At 44.7% G+C, this 13,079-nt stretch overlaps 2 long non-coding RNA genes across 2 annotated transcripts in view; one reads left to right on the forward strand and one right to left on the reverse strand.

Annotated features, from left to right (window-relative positions):
* Positions 1-2,020, reverse strand: part of LOC130544020 (uncharacterized) — a 35,592-nt gene extending 33,572 nt beyond the window's left edge. The window contains exon 1 of the long non-coding RNA XR_008959881.1: positions 1,795-2,020. This is a non-coding gene — a long non-coding RNA (uncharacterized LOC130544020). The remainder of the gene's footprint in view (positions 1-1,794) is intronic.
* The window catches only part of LOC130544021 (uncharacterized), a 363,074-nt gene extending 350,884 nt beyond the window's left edge, over positions 1-12,190 (forward strand). Inside the window, exon 3 of the long non-coding RNA XR_008959882.1 lies at positions 9,668-12,190. This is a non-coding gene — a long non-coding RNA (uncharacterized LOC130544021). The remainder of the gene's footprint in view (positions 1-9,667) is intronic.
* The last annotated feature ends 889 nt before the right edge of the window (positions 12,191-13,079 follow it).

The following is a 13,079-nucleotide window of genomic DNA, read 5'->3' on the forward strand; positions in this document are numbered from 1 at the left end:
AACAGACTGAATGGAGTTTGAATCCCTGCTCTGCCACTTACTGGCTTTTTTAACTTGGCCAGTTTACTTAACATCTTCGACTTTCTTTTCCTCATCTGTAAAATGAGGGCCAAAGTGCTTGCTTCATCAGTTTGTCAAGACAATTGGGTAAAATAATATATAAAAATAACCTGGCACATAGCAAACCCTTAATAATGGAGTTCCCCTGGGCCTCTTTTCCTAAAATAAGTAGGCCCATTGGATCTAGATCACCAGAGAAACTGTGTTCATTATGACCCTGGCGTGGGCCCTCAGTTTGTAGTCTGGTTATGAGTAATTAAGAAGGGGGCCATCCAGAAAGATCCCCTCAAGAACTAACTTAAAAGAGCAAGCTGAGTACTGAGAATAAGTCTATGGTTTCTGTGCCTTAAAACTCTTTTACATTATAAATTCCATCTCCCCAATTCCCTCCCCTACCACACACACACACACACACACACACACACACACACACAATGTGGTAGGCACAAGGCACAATAATGACCCCCCCAAAGTTGTCCATGTCCTAGTCCCAAGAACATGTGGATATGTTACCTTACATGGCAAAGGGACTTTGCAGAGGTGATTAATTTAAGGACCATGAGATGGGACAATTACCCTAGGTTACCTGGGTGGTCCCAATATAATCACAAGTATCCTAGAAAGTGCAAGAGGAGTCAGTCAGAGGGAGATGTGACCATGGAAGAATGGTCCGAGAGATATAATGTCCCCCTTCCTCTGTCTTCAAAGACTGCAACCTGAGCCAAGGAATATGGGTGGTCTCTAAGAAGTGGGAAAGGTAAGAATGGATTTTCTCCTAGAACCTCTAGAAAGAATCACAGCTCTACTGACCCCTTGCTTTTTTAGCCCAGTATGACCCCATTTTAGATTCTGGACCTCCAGAACTGCAAAATAATGGATTTGTGTCTTAAGTCAACAAATTTGTGGTATTTTTTGTTATAGCAGCAATAGAAAACCAATATACATGGATACTTACTATGACTATTTTGACAAAGTAACCACCGAAGCCCCAGAGAAAATTCTAAGGACATTACTACCATCGGAGGATGAAAATATCCTCAACCAAAAATTTTCTTTTCAATAAAACGTTGCTTTTAATACATCCACAATGCCCCCTCCCCCAAGGTTGGGGGTGAGTGGGTATTGAAGAAAATCAATAGATCAGTGAATCCTATACCTACTGTTTGGGAAGTCACCAGAAACAGTACCTGGAACTTCTTCTCAAGTAATTATAAAATCCTAGAGTCCCATTCAAAAGAAAGCTTTCTCATTGAGAGCATTAAAGAGGAAATTGATAAATTTTTAAGGTTGGGGGTTGGGGAGGGACATCTTCTATTACACTAGAGATCTTCGGCTTCTGGGTAACTAAATACAATTAGATATCAATTCTCAGTTTCATTTTTTAGAAACTTAAAAGATGTAGGTCAGGATTAAAATTCTATCATAACTATTTTCTTTTTCATGTACAGTTTACTGTTTTCTATTGGTATAGTAAAGCCTGGCCATTTTGGAAAATGAAGAAAACTCCAAATCATTTAATCACCCTGTAAACAAAAGACAGCATTGTTCAGATTACATTTCCTCTAAACTGAAAAGGAAAAGGCAAATAACCCTGTAGTACCATTATTCTCCGACCAAGCTTGCTCCCAGCTTACTCAGAATTTTCCTTACAGGGAAGGAAAACTGACCCTCCCAGAGAAGGGTCCCACTGGGGTCAGGCACACATAGTTGAATTTTTGTTTTGGCTTTTCCTACCTGTGCAAATCTGTTCTCTCCAGCAGGCTCCGTTTCCTCATCTGTGAATAAAGCCTCTTTGGCTTTTTTGTGAGGGTCGGAGGTATCTTATGTAAAGCATTTAGCACATTGCTTAATAAAGGAAAGTGGTCATTGCTGGATCAAAAGTAATTTTTCAGAAACTTGTCAACTGAGATCTTCCAGGATTCCTGATGGCTTTGCCAGCCACCGGTCCACTTATAACTCTGCTGTCTACCAGAAAAGGACCTTTCCCTCAGCACAGCCCAGAAATAGTCATCTCATACCTAAAGCTAGGGGCTGTTTTCCATTTACGAAGCCCTATCACATGCATTCTCTTATTTCATATTTGGGCATCAGCCTGTATGAAATGGAAACCACCAAGCTAGATTTGTTTAGAATCCACCACGTGGGGCAGCTGGGTGGTTCAGTTGCTTAAGCATCTGCCTTCAGCTCAGGTCACAATCCCAGGTTCCTGGGATCGAGCCACACGTTGGGCTCCCTTCTCAGTGGGGAATCTGCTTCTCCCTCTCCCTTTCCCTCTTGCTTGTGCACGCTCTCTCTCTCTTTCTCGCTCTTTCTTTCGCTCTCTCTCTCTCTTTCGCTCTCTCTCTCTCTTTCGCTCTCTCTTTCACTCTCTCTCTCTTTCGCTCTCTCTATCTTTCTCTCTCTCAAATAAAAATCTTAAAAAAAAAAAAAATCCACCATGTGGATGTTTCACTCTGGCTCCCCTTAATGGACCCCCTCCACTGGAATGTTCTCCCCCATCCTCCTCCCACTCCCTACCCTCACCACACACTCCTTGGTGTCCACATTGGAGTTTGTACATTTCTCTACTACTCAACAGAGTGTCTCTTTCTTCTCAACAGAGTTGGTTTTAATTTTTTCTGATATTTCCAGAAACTATAACCTTTTTATCCTCATCCCCAGTGCCTGGCAGAGAAACCCTTAGTAGATGTCAGTAAATGTTCACAGAATGAATAAATAAGAGTTGAGTAAATGGGTGGATAAATGGAAGGAGTGGTTTCATGGATTCCTTCCAGACAGTTGGAGTCTGTACCTCTGGTAACACTGGGTCTTCTCCATAATCCAAGACCCCACCCATTTCCAGCTCATAAAGAATTCTAGAATTCACATGTAGTTTTCCTTCCTTCACTACTGATTTGTTCTGAGATTAACCTGGGGGGCCTATAGCCAATGAGATTATGACCTGGGTGGGGGAAACTGAGGGGAAGGATTCTTCAGGTCATGTTCTTTCTAGTGAGAACCTAGAACACTTGCAACCTTCCAGAGACCTCCTTCATGATGGGCTCCATGAGCACGGCAGCCCTTGAATCACCATGCCCTACGTGTCCATATGAACAAATGATGCCCTCTGGAGCAGTGCAGAGTCCAACCCTAGTTTTGCTCCATAATATGTGTCCTCTTAGGAAGACTTTCGCAATGTTCCTTGGTGTCACTAGGGCAAAGCCAACCCTGAACACTTCCACTGTTGTAGGGAATAAACTTGTTCTTCTCCCCTTGTGCCCTCCTGGATGTGTTCCTTCAAGACCCTGCACAATGAAGGCTCTGAGTAAACTTCAAATCTGGCTGAGAGATACAGATCTCCTCCTTTCTCGCCCTGGGCTCTTACTGGTCTCCTCCTTGCTCTGCACTTCTGGGCCGGTCAGGTGTCTAGAATGACTAACTTTTGACAAGAGAGACCCAGATACCACTTCCTCCTGCCAATCTTACTTCTATCACTGTCAGCCCTGAGGGCCTCCATCTCCAGCAACACAAGGAAAACTGTCAGGGCTCAATAAATAATGCAAGAGACCATGAGGAGCTGAGGTATAACAAAGGCAGTCAAGAGCAGGGGCGCTGAAGCGACAATGGTGCCTTCAGATCTCTGGTGGAAGCTGAGCCACTGAATGGGGCAGGTCCCATAAACCACAGCTGCAACTTCCACACCTGTAAAATGAGGATAATGAGATCTACTTCACAGGGTCATTGAGAGAATTAAATGTGTTCCTACTCCTTGAAAAGGCTTGAAACAAAGCCTAAGCCCTAGATAATCAAGAATTTCAGCTATTATTTCTCAGATAATTCAGTTATCTCCTCCACAGTGCGCAGAACCAGCAACACGATAAGTCAGGGCAGTTGACGCTGGTTCACCTACGACAGTGGAAACGTGTCCTGGCTCACAGTTTCCTGAAGACACCAAGTGAAGAGTTTCTAAAACAAGTCTTTTCTTTGTAGAATGGTGGAGTAACCAAATGTGAGCAGAAGTACAAGACACACGGACTTCAAACCCTGTATCCGTCACTGGCTAGCTTACCACTGTGGAAATTTGTGTGAGAAGCAAGCTCCGTTTTGCGCTCCTTCCCTGGAAGATGGAAGCCATCAATAATATCACAGGGTCCTTGTGATTAAATGAGATGATCTGGAAGATCATTTACCTGCGACAAAACAGAAGAGCTTGTTATCTGTTCTTCCCATCCCTAAAGTCTTCATTTCATAGAAGACTGAGGTTTAGAGAGGTTAGCAAGTCACCTAAACAGTATAAACGGTCACTCCTGTAAAATAGAAAGGTTAGGATCTATGATCTCCTGGGGCCTATCAGTTCTAAAACATGTAAAAGTGTAAAATTACATATGTAAAATCAAGTATGACCTGCGGAGTCATCATTGTTAGATATCTTCTTGAAGGGAACGTGACACTTTTTGCCATTCCAGCAGTGAGCATGGAGGTCTAGGACTGAGCGCATAACCCCACCCTTTGGGTCCATCAGCACAGGGCTCTCACCACCTGAGGGTTACTTCCAGGCCAGCCAGAGAAGCAGCAGCCTTCAAATGTCCTGTGGTATGTCCCTGCTCTGGTAGCAGGCTCCCACAAGAGCTCCACATAAATGGCTGGTGCCACTGTGGCCTTCCTAGGTCATGAAAGGATTAGAGCAGAAAGACGAGATATGGCTTCTGGCAGAGAGCTGAACAGACACTGCCATCCATGTGGGGATTCTGGGCAAGGGCAGGGAATCAATTGTCCTGGATTATTACCAACTCTAAAAGAAAGCTGAAGAAATGTCACCCAGTCCCTGCCCTCAGATAATTCCTTTTTTCAGGTTTCACAAAGACCCAAGTTGTCTTGTACATCTGCAAAACACCTAATTCATGTTTCTTTCCAGGACAACTCAGGAGACACACGCCATTATAAACCATGGAACCCAAAACTTCCTGAATCATCAGAACTACATTGTACAACCTATATTCTTTTCTTTTTTTAAGATTTTATTTATTTGAGAGAGCAAGCATGAGCAGGGGGAGGAGCTGAGGGAGAGGGAGAAGCTGGCTCTCTGCTGAGCAAGGAGCCTGATGTGGGTCTTGATCCCAGGACCCCGGCATCATGACCTGAGCCGAAGGCAGATGCTTAACCAACTGAGCCAACCAGGTGCCCCACAACCTATATTCTTATCACCAAGAGTCTCACCAAGTTCAGTAGGTCCTACACAAGCGAGTTTGAAAATCTCTGCATCCTGAAAAATTCACAGTATGCTTTATCCTAGGAAAGGCACTAAACAGTTCTGAATTAAAAGAAAGCTAGCTTGATTTGGTTTAATGAGCAGATCAAAAATTAACATAAAACATAGAGCCCCTTTAAAAAAAAAATTTCCGTGGATCTACAAGTGTTCTTCAGACCCAGTTTGGAAAACACAACATATAGTATTTTTAAATGGAAATGAAATTAAATGGCCTCTTCAAAAATATATCTTCGAGATGTTGCAATTCTAGTTTTCACCATCATGACCACCCCCCCAAACCCACACACACACATACACCCACTTCAGACTTGACAAGGTCTCGTGTTAAGTTTGGAATAACAATATGGCAGCTGCTTGTCCATATCCTGTCGGGAACTCCCCCTCAAGGTCCTTGTGGCCAGAGCAGTGAGCTCTCTTAGCCCTGTGCACAGGCAGGCCCCCTTCTAGGTCTCTACATCCCACAGCTGTACTTTTCCTGGTGTTTGTGGGTGGCGGGGGAAAAAAATCACATTCTGTCAAATAAAGGGGCCCCATCCTTTAAAGGGGCCTAGAGTGGGCAGTCAGGGGAGACTGTGAGGTGAGTAGTTAGATGCCCCACCTTCCCTGAGGCTCCCATAACAAGTTTTCAATGCACATTCCCAGAGCCTGGAACAGTGTCTGCTGCATGGTAGGTGATGGACAGATGGATGAATTGCACCGGGCACGTTGCAGGACAATGTTCCACTGATGGGAGAATCTTTCCTCTCCATGAGCTCCTCAAGGGCAAATAGGATTTCTTTTAATTTTGTGTGCCTAATATCTGTAATGGGCCTGGTTCATGGACTTAACAAATGAGTGGGTGACCGAGTGAATGAAGTGAGTGAATGACCTTGAGTTTCTTCTTGGTCCTTCCTTCTGGGTGCCAAGAAATGGGACTAGAGCACCCAGCCTTCTTCCAATTACTCAAAGCTCCCCATCTTGCTGGGTGTGCCTGGTCCCTCACTTCTGTTCCTCCCCCAGAGCCATTTCTACCACCTTCTCTTCCGGCTAGGTTCTTTGCTATCTTGTTCCTTTGCCAGACAGAGGGAATGGGGAGTCACTGGCCTGAATAGCAAGCCAACCACTTTAGCCTCATTTGCTTGAGAAGATTAACACTGATGGGGGAAGCAGGGCGCGGGGAATGGCTCCCTCTCACACTGAGGTGAGACTGTAAACAACACCTGCAGAGGTCACACTTGGAAACTGAAGGAAGGGAGGGGAAGGAGGAGAGAGAGCTGCCTCAGTGTAGAGGGTAGTAGCCCCAGAGACTTCTCCCTTTACAACAGCCTCACCCACCTCTTCGGGATGTACGCTCTTGTGTAAAGAATTCTGGCATTTTTCCAGGGCCTATTTTTTTTTTTTAGTATTAAAATACTTTAATATACATAATCTTATCTCCTGCCTCCCTCCTTCTATTTTCCCTTCCCCCCTTCTTTTTTTTTTAATGTTTTTTTTTATTATATTATGTTAGTCACCATACAGTACATCCCCGGTTTCCAATGTAAAGTTCTATGACTCATTAGTTGCGTATAACACCCAGTGCACCATGCAACACGTGCCCTCCTCACTACCCATCACCGGTCAATCCCATTCCCCCACCCCCCTCCCCTCTGAAGCCCTCAGTTTGTTTCTCAGAGTCCATAGTCTCTCATGTTTCATTCCCCCTTCTGATTACCCCCCCCTTTCTTTATCCCTTTCTTCCCCTACCGATCTTCCTAGTTCTTATGTTCCATAGATGAGAGAAATCATATGATAGTTGTCTTTTTTAAGATATTTGGTTAAGATATTCTCCCTCCTGCCCTTAACTACTGGAAATAGGTGTTGTGGGAGGGGGGGAGGAAGAGAAAAGAGGCCTCTTAAGGGAGTGCCATTCTGGGACGACATCTCCAACAATTAGCTGGCAAGAGTGGGACTCACTATGGACCCTTTTCAGTTAGGGATTGTTGTAGTTGTTGTTTGAGGTACAATTTTGCAGCCAAGGATTTAAAATTTGCTGCTTTGACCCTTTGCAAATGACCCCAGTGGGCCATGAGAGGAGAAGAGCCCTTTACTTTGCCTGAAGCATGAATTTCAGTGCTCCACAAATCCAGGCTGGGTGGAGGGAAAAATCTTAGCCAGGGAGCAGTCTAGACTTCACCTAAATCTCAACACTTCTGATTTTATTTATCAGAGTGAGAGAGCATGCCCAGCCCGTACACAAGCAGGGGAAGGAGCAAAGGGAGAAGCAAGCTCCCCACCAAGCAACGAGCCCAATGCGGGACTCAATCCTTGGACCCTGGGATCATGACCTGAGCCAAAGGCAGACGCTTAACTGACTGAGCCACCCAGGTGCCCCTATGTATGACCTTTTTAACCACCCTAGAGGGTAGATACGTTATCCTGGTTGTATCGTTAGGGAGATGAGCTATATCCATGATTTGGAGAATAGGGGATAGAACTGTCTCTGAAATATTCCCACTGTACCTTGGTCCTGGATCCAACCTCAGTGCCCCATTCCTCAGCTCATCTCCCCCTCCTCTTCTGACTTCTTACCCACCCAAACTTCCTTCTCTTTGCTCTGCTCTCAACTCTTAAAAGTATCAAAGGGAGGTAGGGGCCAGTTAGAAAAGGAGAGGGTGAGGGGCGCCTGGGTGGCACAGCGGTTGAGCGTCTGCCTTCGGCTCAGGGCGTGATTCCGGCGTTATGGGATCGAGCCCCACATCAGGCTCCTCTGCTATGAGCCTGCTTCTTCCTCTCCCACTTCCCCTGCTTGTGTTCCCTCTCTCGCTGGCTGTCTCTATCTCTGTCAAATAAATAAATAAAAATCTTTAAAAAAAAAAAAAAAAGAAAAGAAAAGAAAAGGAGAGGGTGGAATTCTGGGTGCCTCTCTTCATCCCCAGCAGCTCTGCTGCTTCTACTCTCTGTGCATTCCTGATCTCAGCTGCCCTTTAACATCCATACAAGGGCAGCCCCAACCTCCATTCTACAACCAGAAGAAAATACAAGCTCCCCTCAAGATGTCCTCAAGTACTTAAAGGCCTACTTTTTCTAGTCACTTTGATCTCCTTTTTTGGTTTTACTGAATTTGTTGATCTGGGCCATAGAGCTTTTTATTTTGTTGTTTGTTCATCTTCTTGGTATTGACCCAAGATAAGAATGCAGCCCCTTTCCTCTTGGTATCCTTCCTGTTCTCATCCATAAAGGAAGATCTCTGGTCTATATCTTTACTGGAGAGTTGGGGGTCATAGTATGAAGTCTCCACATAGTACTACACAGCCTATAATTCAAGAGTACTAGTCATAACTATAACAAGCCCTCAGCCTCTCTATCCTTCTCCTTCCCCTCACTTTGCTACCCATCTTCCCACCACTGACTCGAGGTTATTACTTCTACAAAGCCTTGAGTTGTATCTTGGTTGCCTTCAAGTGACTTATCAAGGTATTCCACTAAAATAAGGTTCTCTCCCTAAGGAATCTGTATGGAAAGGGGCTGAGATGGATCATTACAACTACATACCTGCTCATTCATTCATCCATCCATTTAACAAATATTCTTTGAGTGCCTACCAGGTGAGAGACCCTGGGGATGCACAAGTAAACAGCAGGACAAAAGTCCCTGTTCTCATGGAGATGACATTCTAGTGGAACTCTGCAGAAACTACATTTAGAAAATAGAAAGTCGTCAACACAATAAAAGCTGGAAAGCTGAAGTCTGAGAATATTTTTAAACGTTGAGTTGACCATCATGGGTTGTTACTATTGCTGCTTATCCTTCTTAAATGGAATAGGGGATGGAGGGGGAACTTGGTTCTGTTCTTCAAAATCCCAGTTTTCTTTTTTTTTTACTCCTCCTTTTTGAAAAGACCATTTCCTCCTCTGTTCCCCTAGGTGGTACTAGCCTCCTCCTGTCTCTTGCCTAACCCTCCTTGAAATGCACAAAGCAGCACAACCCCCTTCACTTGGTCCACTTTTGCCTTCAAGGTTATTTCCAAGGAGTTCTTCCCGTAAGCACTTTTGCCCACTCATCCACCTCCCCACTCTCCCTCTTCTCCCACCAAAATTAAATTTCGTGCCCTATTTTGAAGATGCTATCTGTGCTGGGTGGGTGTGCTGCTTTGTAGATCATTAAACTGTCCCCCAGATAATTTACAGATCCCTCCAATGATGCATGTCTGACTGTAGATGTCACCAACAGATGTCTGGGGAGTTAACATCCTACCCAGAATATGCACTCCTGCAGTTTCAACAGTTAGACTGTGTATCTTTATTCTTCCCCCTCCTGGGCTAGTGGGTTTCACCAGATATATGCTGCTGTTTCTTTTATGGGATTTCCTTTTTTATTTCTCTTGCTTCTACCCAACAGATCATCGTTGAAGAGTAGCTTTACAACCGACTGAGATTCTCGGCACACAGAAGGCCTCTCTCACAGTGCTACGAGGTGCAACAGACAAATGCATTCGATGTATTTCTACAAGTGCTTTTATTCCCAAAACATCTTAGGAAAGAAAAGCTCAAACAAGAGACTGGCACAAATGTCATATATAGAAGAAAAGCCTCCAAAGCACCAAATAATTTTATACTAGTTTATTTACTTGGACTCCATCTTAAAGATTTGAAGAGGCTTACAAAAATGCATATAATATGTGAAAAGAAACAAAAAATGATAAGTAAATGCAACTGAAAAGAAAATGAGGAAAGAGGAAATACCCTTTTGCAAGGATAATAGAAAATTTGCCTTTTAGGAGATCCTTTGTTGTAGTTCTTGAGGATGCTTGCCGGCTATCTTCCCGAGCTTCCTAATGGCCAAAGCAAAGAGGAGAACCTGTCAGCTTCAGAAGTTCCCTCTCAGGAGTGGGGAGGGTGGAACTGTAGCACACTTCTTTTCTCACCATGATTTGGGGCTGCTTCTGCCTTTAGTGGATGAGGTCAGCAAGGCTACATACCCCGCAGTGCATAGCACAGTCCTACACAGAATTGTTCCATCCAAAATGCCAGCTACACACCTTGGACCAGCTTGTGGGATTCATAGAGTCCAAAAGTCACAAGCCAGTAACTTGAAAGAAGCGCCGGAACTGAGACCAGAAAACAATGTCCTTCTGAGACCTAAAAGGGACACACATTGAGACCGTCTCACAGATCTAAGGAGATTCCTGTGACTATCCCTAATATCCTCCAGGAAGAACTGCTGTTGGGAGTCTCATGGTTTGACCTGTCCCTTAATGCGGTTAAGTCTGCTGGTTCAGACTCCCCTGTTTCCATTTTAATCCCACAAATGTGGGCTAGAGTTACCTAGTAGCGTTCCAGACCCTGCCCTGGTCCCCTGGGAGTTGCAAAGCTGAAGAGGACCCCATCCCTCTCTCAAGGAGCAGGTCTTCTACTAAGGCCACAATCCCCTCTAAAGCAAGTTGGTAAATTGATCGAATAAGACACCAAACTGTCTCCTCTCTCTCCTATAAGCCTATAAACTAGCCTTTGAAATAAACCAATAAACTGACCAGGTGCTTCAAAACAATGAGAAGAAGAAAAAGCATGGCAACTGCCTCTGATAATGATACCTATTGTTCCAGTCCGGATTCTTGGTGGCAAGCTCTAGAAATTGACTCTGGTTCTCTTCAGAAAAGATGTTTATCAGAAGATTATCCAGGGCCCAGAATACACGAGAAGCTCGAGCCCACCGAAAAGGCAGTAGACTTGCCGTGGAGACCCACATTTGTTCCCAAGACCTATGCACTTACGTCTCTACTCATTCAATCAACAAATGCATGCTAGACCCTATTCTGAACACTGAGGTTAGGAGAGTGAGCAGACCAACATTCCTATTCTCCTGAAGCTTCTATTCTAGTGTGTGGGTTGGGGGATGGGGTAGACAATGAGCAAATGAGTAGATAAAGATGACCGTTGTTATGGCCTCCAGGATTATGGGCTTAACTAGAACAGAGGAAGTGGGCTGGGGAGTGCTGGGAGCTGCTATCCCATATGGTGTGGTTGCGGAGGGATCATGCGGACATCTGGGGGAGAATACCCCCAGCCAAGGGGACAGCAAGTGTAAAATTCAGGAGAACACGTTGAAAGACCAGCAAGGGGGCCTGTGGCTGGTGTGGAGTGAGGACAGAGAAGTGGGAGGTGAGACTAGGGAGGAGGTGAGGGGACAAGACGGTGCAGGGAGGTTTAGGCCATATTAGCATATACTGCAGAAACGTGGTCCCAGACCCATCAGTCACTGTTCCTGCCCCAGCCACCAACCAGATGAAGAGGCCGCCCTCACTCTGCAGTGTTTTATGGCACATGACTTTCTCCCTTGAACCTCACCCCTGGATGATAGGATCAGGGCTGGACTCCTGATCTAAGGCAACAAATCTGAAATCTAGCCAGGGAGCTATGACCATGTCGCCTGGCATAAACAGCTGAGGATGACCAATCAAATTCTCTTCCTGGAATCCCGACTGAGAAACACCAACAGAAAGAGGTTCTCAGCAGAGGGATCTGAAGCTAAAAGTAAACCTAGACACAGGGTCAGATCAAGGCTTATGGCCAAAAAGTGGTGAGAGAACAGACATAACAGAGTAAAGCAAAGAGGCCATGAGTGAAGATCACAGCACTCCTGACAGCCACAGAACGTGACAGTGACATCTGCTTCTAGATGTTCAAGCCTTAAAAGTGTCCGCCTCTGCTCAGCCGGTCTGGACTCCATCCCACCACCAAGATCACACCTAAGATAGCATCACACCTCGTCCTTCTTAAAACCCCACTCGCTTCCCAGCTCTGATTATGGATCCTCGAAAGCTTCTTCTAATGCTGCTCTACCCAAGCCAAGTTTACAGTCACTGTCGTTTTACTCTAAGCATATGTTGAGATATGTCTGTAGTGCTGGGTCTTTAAAATACTGTGTATATTGTTTAACTAAAATGAAAGCTATCTTTAAAAGGGCTAATACGAATGATTTGGTAGGTCCATCAGCAACTCATTGATCCATTTCTAACCAAGATGTTTGGACAATCCTCCTGCCAGACTAATAGTTTGCTTGACTAATAAAATTAAATGGCAAGTTCTATATTCTTATTATTTTCTGGAAAGTATAATTAAGATAAAATCACACTTTAAAGGACAGGAAAATCTTTGCTCAGACTAATGGGCCGATTATTTCACACCCCCGCCAACACACACACACACACACACACACACATACACACACACACAACAAATGTTCCTTCTAGTGGCTTGTGTGGCTGGTCCCAAGCAGGTCTCCAGGCCTCAGGGACTCACTCGTTGACATCAATGATGTTGATCTTCCAAGATGGGTATTTATAAAATTTGTCAGTAAAACCATCAGGGGTCAAGACTAGAATTCAGCTTACTAAATGGTCCCAGACTTAAAATCTTCATGTGTGCACCTGCCAAATAAATAAAAGCAGCAGAGTCTGGCAGGCAAGGTGGGCCATTGCCAAGGGCAATGGCATTGTCTTAGGATTCTCAAGAAGCAGAGTCTGAGGCCAGGGTTCTTGAAAAAAGTGATTTATTAAGGGAGTGTGCTTAGGAGAAAGGAAGCAAGAAAAGCAGAATAGGGCAAAGTTAAGCAAAGATATGGTTTCAGGGTGGTCCCATAATGGAACACAAACTCCAACACAAAGTTGATCCCATCTCTAGACAAAGGGCCACCTTCATCCCTTGTCAGTCATTGGCCTCCAGTGGGGAGTGCATAACCTCCAGACTGAGACAGATTCCATCTGACTAAAGGCAATTTTCTGAAGAAGCCAGTGGCCGTGAGCTGTCAGACA

This window comes from Ursus arctos, unplaced genomic scaffold, assembly GCF_023065955.2.
Source record: "Ursus arctos isolate Adak ecotype North America unplaced genomic scaffold, UrsArc2.0 scaffold_18, whole genome shotgun sequence".
NCBI classification, from domain to species: Eukaryota; Metazoa; Chordata; class Mammalia; order Carnivora; family Ursidae; genus Ursus; species Ursus arctos.